General features: G+C 36.8%; 1 long non-coding RNA gene across 2 annotated transcripts; it reads right to left on the bottom strand.

Annotated features, from left to right (window-relative positions):
• Positions 1-5075: 5075 nt before the first annotated feature.
• LOC147481361 (uncharacterized) lies at positions 5076-7731 on the bottom strand. 2 transcript variants are annotated; one of them, XR_015205085.1, is made up of 7 exons: positions 7454-7731; positions 7274-7373; positions 6566-6624; positions 6457-6475; positions 6212-6324; positions 5631-5885; positions 5076-5410 (listed from the first exon to the last, which is right to left on the bottom strand). It is a non-coding gene; the product is annotated as an uncharacterized LOC147481361 (long non-coding RNA). The 2 variants fall into 2 exon arrangements; XR_015205084.1 differs by lacking the exon at positions 5076-5410 and having other exon boundaries at positions 5439-5885; positions 7454-7729.
• Positions 7732-8435: the final 704 nt, after the last annotated feature.

Raw genomic sequence — 8435 nt, 5'->3', positions numbered from 1 at the left:
TGGCTATTTATCTTTAATAGTTTTGAATTTATGAATGTTGATACATTTAATTTAGTTTTTAATGTTTAATTTATATAAAATAAAATTATAAATATTAATTAATTTCCGCGTCCTTTGCCACATCTGCGTCCTATTTTTTTGAGATATAACCGAGTCGCCGCGTCAGTGTCCACGTCCGTGTCCGTGCAACATAGTCCAACACATACTTACGTTGCGACAAACTAATACCTTCATTGGAACGAGCAACCTCAATCCCAAGAAAGTACCGAAGGAGACCTAAATCCTTCGTGTGAAAATGCTGCCCCAAATACCGTTTCAAATCAGAAATACCAACTGCATCACTACCAGAAATAATGGTATCATCAACATATACAATAAGAACAATAGTGCCAGATGCGAATGTCGGACAAACACAGAATGATCAGAGACAGATCAATGAAAACCAAATTGGATAACCACAGAACTAAACCTATCAAACCAAGCACGAGGTGACTGCTTCAATCCATAAATAGCCTTTTTTCAACTTGCACACCATATTCTCCTGTCCAGGAACAACAAACCCGGGTGGTTGATCCGATATACACCTCTTCTTGTAACACACCATGTAAGAAGGCATTTTTAATGTCAAGCTGATAAAGAGGCCAACCCTTGCACACAGTAACAGACAGCAAAATCCTAACAGAGTTAAGCTGAGCAACTGGAGAAAATGTCTCCATATAATCAACCGTATATATCTGAGTGTACCCTTTAGCAACCAAACGTGCCTTCAGACGCTCAACAGAACCATCCGGGAGGTACTTCACTGTGAAAACCCATCTACATCCAACTATGTTCTTCCATGGTGGAAGACGCATAAGATCCCAAGTCTTATTCTCATGAAGGGCTGAGATTTCCTCTTTCATGGCTAATGTCCAGCCAGAAGAAGCTAGTGCTTGGGTAAGGGACGAGGGAACCGAAACAGAAGACACAGACAAAGCAAAAGTACGAAAACCAAGAGCAACATGATGTAATGAAACAAACTGAGAGATAGGATAAGGAGGTTTAGACCTGGTCCGTTTAGCAATGGGTTTAACCTGAGACCTAATCTTTTGAGCAACAGGTTCAACATGAGTCCTAGTCCGTGTAGCAGGTACAACACGAATCGAAGGAGCCTCTAAAGAAGATGAGGACAGGTTCAGAGCTGGTTCAACAATAGTAACAGTGGCAGATTCAACATTAGTAACTTTCTTTCGAGGAAAAATACGATGATATTAAGCATAAATAGGCATGGACCCCCTAACGGTTGTAATAGGAACACGACTAGGCCCCTCCGCACAGGGCATAACAGGTGAGGGAGGCACCTCCTCAGAAGGTACAACTAGGGAGGGAGGCACCTCCTCAGAAGGAATAATTAGAATGGGAACAACTGGTTGGGGTAGCAGATTAAGTAACTCCCCCTCATGACAAGACACAAAATTTGGATCAAACAACTGCCCCTCTGTAGAGAAATAGGAAGTAGACTCAAAGAAAGTAACATCAGCACTGACATAATAGCGATGAGTAATAGGACTATAATAGCAATACCCTTTTTGAGTACGTGAGTAACCCAGAAAAACACACTTTATAGACCGAGGATCTAATTTGTCATGACCATGACCTAAAACATGAACAAAAGCAACACAACCAAACATTCGAGGTGGCAAACCATAAGATGGCTGAGTAGGATACATCAATGCAAAAGGAGATTGACCATCAAGAACAGACGATGGCATACGATTAACGAGATAATTAGCAGTGAGAATAGCATCACTCCAATATGGCTTAGAAACCCCCATGGCAAACATCATAGTGCGAGTAACATCTAGTAAATGACGAAGTTTGTGTTCAGCAACTCCATTCTATTGAGAGGTGTGGGGACAAGTGGTTTGATGAATAACACCTCGATTTTCACAAAAATGTCTCACACAAGACTGAGTATACTCTAAGGCATTGTCAGAACAAATAATTTTAATTTTTTTTTCAAACTGAGTCGCAACTTCATTGTAAAAATTGGACAAAGAACGAGGTAGCTCAGTACGATCCTTTAACAAATATAGCCATGTCATTCTAGAAAAATCATCAACAAACACTACAAAATAAAAGAAACCAGATAAGCTTTTATTTCGTGAAGGACCCCAAATGTCTGTATGGACTACATCAAAAGGACTCAAAAACCTCTTATCAATCCTACTGGGAAACGTACTACAATGGTGTTTTCCCAACTGACATGCTTCACAATCTAAAACAGATACTGGACTTAACTTAGGAAGTAACTGACGCAACTTAACCAATGAGGGATGACCTAAACGACGATGTCACTGAAGTGGAGACACAGACGCACTCAAAGCTGAAGCAAAACTTGATTTCGCAACTGATAAGGACCCAAAACTGTACTATAAAACCCTGTAGAGACATAACATTTCGGTTAATTTTGTGCTTAATAATCATGAAATAATTGCATTTTCGTGCTTTTGCAGGTTGGAGAAACTAACGTACAAATGATGATAAAGCCAGCATTTAAGCACGGAATAGGGAGTATACATAAGCTTTCCGATCAAGCCCATGTGAAGCCCAACAAATCCGGACTAAATCCCAAAGACTCAAACAGTACATAATCCAGTCAGAAACGGGATTACGTGCACAGAAGCATCAAACTGTCGAAGCTCATATCTCTTGAACCAGGACTCCGAATGTGACAAGTGAGCTGCTCAGACGATCAGTGCGACGAACTCTATGCATAGGCAGAAAGTTGCAAAAATGCCAAAAGACCAGACCGCCACTGGACACAGCACATGGACCCACCATGTGGGCCCGTAAGATTTAATGAGTCATCATGCAAGACAAAATAATTGGTACAAATAATTGGTGAAAATTTGACACCTTGTATGAAATTAATAAAGTTGGTTGGATTTAGGTGATGATTATCTAGAAAATGAATGGTATCAAATGGGGGTTAGTTTTGGATAAGAGAAAAGTAAATGAGGGGGGAGTGTTTCACGTGGGAGAAGAGAAAAAGCTCCCTTATGTAAAAGGGAACATTTACTTCCTTAAGGACTTTTCCTTTTTTCCATTTTCTTGTCTTTATCCTTTAGTTTTAGTTTTTATTTTTTAGTTTGAGTTGGAGTAAAAGCTTGTAACATTTTAATGGTGGACAACACTTTCTTTGTCTTGAAATAAACGTCTTTCTTCCTTAGTTAAAAACAGGTTGTTACATCTTGTTTCTTCTCTAATTTTACATATCTATCTTGTAGTTTAATTCAATCCTAGGATCATGAGCTAAAACCCTCCAAAGTTGAGGGTTAATGAAGCTCATGTGAGGATTTGTATAAATTTCTTAAAAGTAGGATTCACTGCCTGGATTTAAGGATACATGGAACACACCACCCCAAAATGGTAGTGTCCGGCCAAACTTAAGGCCTGGAAGTGAAGAAGGACTCACGTGTGCCTCCCTTTTTATGCATGGGAGAGCCGCGCGCGCGGGTTTTATTTAGCTTCTTGATTCCAGAGTTGACAGGATTATGTTTTATGTGTCCAGGAGTTAGATGGAGTTTCAGAGATGAAATTCCAGTTCAACTTCTTATGCTAGGGAAATAGACTTAGAGATAAGTTCATTTCGCTAGGGATCGACGCTCAAGCCGGTTCAGGTTTGATAATGAACCCAAAACAGCTTAGAGATGGTGGTAATCCGATACTAAGATAGGATAATATGACCATGCATAAGCAGCATGATCCTCCACCCCTTCTTTCTCTTTGAATATCTTAGGAAAAATCTTCGTTTTTTTTACCGTTTTTTTTTGTATTTCGCATTGTTTAGCATCATTTAAGATTCAACAAAGCAACTTAGTTAGCAAACACTACGAAACTTACTCACTAGTTTCCCTACTTAGAGTATAAGAAAGTTGTATGTTGTCCTAGAATTTAGGTTGGTTCGAATCCCTACTCGATCTAAATGCACGAATACGTGAGTAAGGACTTGAGTATACACCGAACGGAAACAAGACTTCAATGTTATTACCGCAAAGTGATAGATATCAAATGGCGCCACTGCTGGGGATTCACTGCCTGGATTTAAGGATACATAGAACGCACTACCCCAAAATGGTAGTGTCCGGCCAAAATGGTATAGATGATAGATATCAAATGGCGCCGCTGCCATTCTAAAGAACCAAGGACCTGTGCTTGCAAACTGGAATTGCTCCAAGGGAAAACCCCCCACTCTCATTCTTTCATTCATTTCATTTTCCTATTTTTCTACGTTTTTCTTGTTTTGAACTTTTCCCGCGTTTTGGACCTGACCCCATATTGGATTTTTCGTGGCACTTGCAGGAACCAAAAGTTAGGACCTGGAAAATCATCTATACACTGCTCTACGTCAAATTGACCTTTGGTGTTCGGGACGTCCACAGGTTGAAACGACAGTATCATTTCTTCGGCGGCTTTGCGGGACGCTGCAGGTTCCAAATTTTATAATATTTTTGCATGATTCATATGTACATAGTTATTATGTCATAATGAATGGACTATATTTTGCGTATTAGATTAACAATATGTATAAATCATGTCAATACCCCTGTGAATATATATATATATATATATATATATATATATATATATATATATATATATATATATATATATATATATATATATATATCGTTAAGTGGTTATGAATTGCATATTAATGTATATACATACATGTGGTACTGTTTTGCATAGATATATTTATCTATACGTATAAGTAGCCGTTGTTGCATGTTTAGTATTTATCTACATATAATTAAATGGTCTTGTTTAGCACTACACCAGAAAAGGTCAAAAAGCGAAAATTGTCCAAAATTTATGTGGTGTCCTAAAGTTCGTTTTTTTAAATAATTAAAAAATTTTTTAGGTAGAACCTATTTTTAAGACATTCCCGTCACCTTTTTCTTTGGAACTACTAATATCTACAAATGATTCTCATATCATTTTTTTTCCCAAAATCAATTACACAAACATACTAAAACAACACATTTCAAAATTTGATATATTATACATTGGTTTTCCAAAGTTACAATATTTTCAAGCTATTGATTGCCAATAAATAACTAGGTTTTTAAAGTACACAAGGCATAATAAGAACATAATGGGAAAAAAAAAACAATTTGTGCTTTGAAATTCCTATCTTCATCACCTTATGCAATTTGGTCTTTCATTGAGTCGCACAACCTTTCATGAGGGTAAAAAGCCTCGAGAATTTATTTTCTAGAGATGGAACAAGCATCTAGCCAAAGCATAGGCAAATGTACAACACGGCAGGAGCATTATCAGTGCAGCTCCACTCCAGCTAGTGTAGACTTCGGTTTGTCCGAATGAACCTAGAAGTTACTGTACAAGACTACTTATGGCCAGATCCCTAATAATAGCATTCATATATTAAACACTAAAATCAAATAATTAGCACAAAGGGTACTACTGAAAACATCAAGGTTTAAGTATCTAGTAGGTTATTTATCATTGAAACTATCATGTAAGAATTGCAGTGAAGGGGTGTTTAACACTATCATATGAAGGACTCAAGAAAAAAAAATGTACAAATTCAAGATGATATAATTCTCATGTTCGTAGAAACTTACCCGTTCAAACGAGTAATGATAACAACAATAAAGTTTCAATTTTGTGAACCTTGCAATCATCAAACAAATATTCAAGAAACAAAACAATCAAGGAATTGATCAGCTCATTTAGACAAACGTAATGAATGTAGGAGAATACCGAAACTTCTATCATTGCAAATTAGAGTTACAGTGATAGCATAATAACGAGTAGTGACAACAATACCATCTCAGCTCCTGCCCTAACCTTCGGCAAAGAAAGAATATGCAATCAACCTAACAAGTTCAAAGAGATGAAATTATTAAGTGAATATTTTTAATATACATTCAGTTTCCTAGATTATTGAAAAGTATATAAAACTACAAATGTGTAATGAATCTATATATTTTCCGAGGAGGATTTCCCTAATAAGGATACATATCATTTCCCAGGAGGAATAGACAAAAACTAGGAATTAATCAACACACGCACACAAAATGGTGACCATGAATTGGAATACAGGGTATTTCATGCAAGGAAAACAAACAAATCAACATAACAAAAAGGGATCCGAAAAAAAAAAAAATAGATCACATTTTTTTAGGAATTCATGCTAACATACCTTTACATACAAATTTAGTATCATATTTTATGGCGGCACCGCCTTTGTGTGTAACCATCCATGCCATGTCAAACATCTGTGCATCTGCAAGATGCCTTTCCAATTTGTCCCTGCTGCATTTTCAGAGGCAAAGAAAGCCACTAAGCCAGAAGGACAATGGGAAAGCTAATATAGAAAGCTCAAGTCTTCATCTAATCTAACAATTTTAAATGGTGCAGATTCTGTGTTGGTCTGATGGAAATTACTTTGCTGGGTGAGTTTTCCCTGCATAACAGGAAAAGAAATGTTATAATCTTAGCATTTAACAATAATAAAAAGGATAAACAAATACCATAACAAATACCAGCACCATACCTTATTTGACTGCTAATTATCTCCAAGGCTTTGAGTATTTGTGGTATACCACCCAATATCTGAGTTTAGCATGCAAAAAGAGAGCATATATTCAGTGTCCTGAATGAAATATATAGGTCTTTGCGACATTCTGAGTCTGAAGTGGGTTAGCCTCTTAAAAGCAAATGATAACGAATAGAAGAGATAAAGCAGGTTAATGTAAGTTCATGGACATTGGAAAAAATCTTTGTGACATTGAGACCTGACAAAGAAAAAATCATAATATTTGACATAGCTAGCTATAAAGATCTGATCTAAAATTATGTAGTAGGACCTGCTTGTGTCTCGTCAAAATGTTGGGTGCCTTTGGTTTCAGTAATGAGTATTTAAGAAAGTCAATATGTTATTAATTAACTTCTTACTGTAACGATGACATGCTGCTCAAGTGCTCATTTGTCACAAATATAGATATTCTCAATGTGGGTCTGAGCTAAGGATATCACAAATGAAAGGATATCTTGTGCAAGCTTACAATAACATATTCCAATCAGAAAAATACTATAACCTACCAAGTTTAATTCTTATTCCTAACTTGTTATAACAAACTGTCGCTCTAAGTTAGAAATTGACCTCTTAGTACTTCAACAGAGTTCAACTTTACATATTTAATCATATACACATTTTCGACATATTAATATACGTCGATTTATTTGTTACGAGTCACATCACCTTAAGAACAAGGCTAGCTATTTGAAGAAGTGCTCTCTCCGCATCAGATATTTCGCAATCGTTCCCACCAGAATTAATAATAATAACACGCTCCTCCTCTCTGTGCAACAATCAATTAATTAATTAAATACAGATTTTTCTACTGAAGTAAATTATGTTCTAATTAAAAATGGGGAAAACTTAGTGATTGCGTCAGCAATTTTAATATTAGCTCTAGTATCTTCTCTGATTTTTTGAATTCGAGTACCTTCTTTACCAATTACTCTTCCAATATGTCTTGATGGACCACAAGTCTAAACAACACGTCATGTGGTATTGTTCTTCGTTTCAATGATTGGGAATCGGTTTGTTCTTCTGCATTAAATGCGCCGCTCCAAGTTCGTTTCATAGTGACTTGTCCTTGTTGGTTTCTCCCAGTGAGAGTGTGTGTGGGCAGAGAGAGATAAGGGTGGCTAGGGCAAAAGGAAAGTGAGGGAGATGGGGACGAAGTGGTGAGTGTTTCATTTGGAATGCTAATATAGAAAGCTCAAGTCTTCGACCAATGGCGCTGCAAAGGACAAAAATAAATAAATACCAACATAAATAAATCTATAAAGCTCAATGCATAATAAAACTACTGAGTACATAGGTAGCGCATATAATTAAACTACTGAATGATGTAGAGTTTCAAGATAATCAACAGAACACAACTTACGTGTTGTATTGGTTGGAAAAATTCCCCTGAAACCAAGGAAATCCAATATGGGATTACTAGTTATTAAATATAATGTCTCTTCCCATGTGAAGAGATACTACACTAGAGAATCACTTGTAGCATAATCATTCTACCATCTGGCTGCTACCATCTGCCAACAAACATGTATAACAGTATAAATGATTTCACAAAGATATAGGGACTAGGGTGCAATGAATATATACTCAAAAAATGAAATTAGAAAGTTGGAAGATTGTTTGCAACTACCTTTCTAGCAATCCCCCAGTTCTCATCTGTCATCGAAATAGGAGCTCCAAGAAGAATCACCCTTTCTACATACAACTCCAACAGGAATCAACCATTTGTTGTCGATAAAATCAGTTGCTACCAATAGAGTAGCTAGCCAAGCCAATGCAGCCAACAGTGTGCTTAAAACAGTCAACATGGCACCTTGCCTCATCAACTCCA

The sequence above is a fragment of the Coptis chinensis genome, chromosome 8 (genome assembly GCF_015680905.1).
Source record: "Coptis chinensis isolate HL-2020 chromosome 8, ASM1568090v1, whole genome shotgun sequence".
Lineage (NCBI taxonomy): Eukaryota > Viridiplantae > Streptophyta > Magnoliopsida > Ranunculales > Ranunculaceae > Coptis > Coptis chinensis.
The sequence above is the reverse complement of the archived record's forward strand: the minus strand, read 5'-3'. Positions and strand labels throughout refer to the sequence as shown.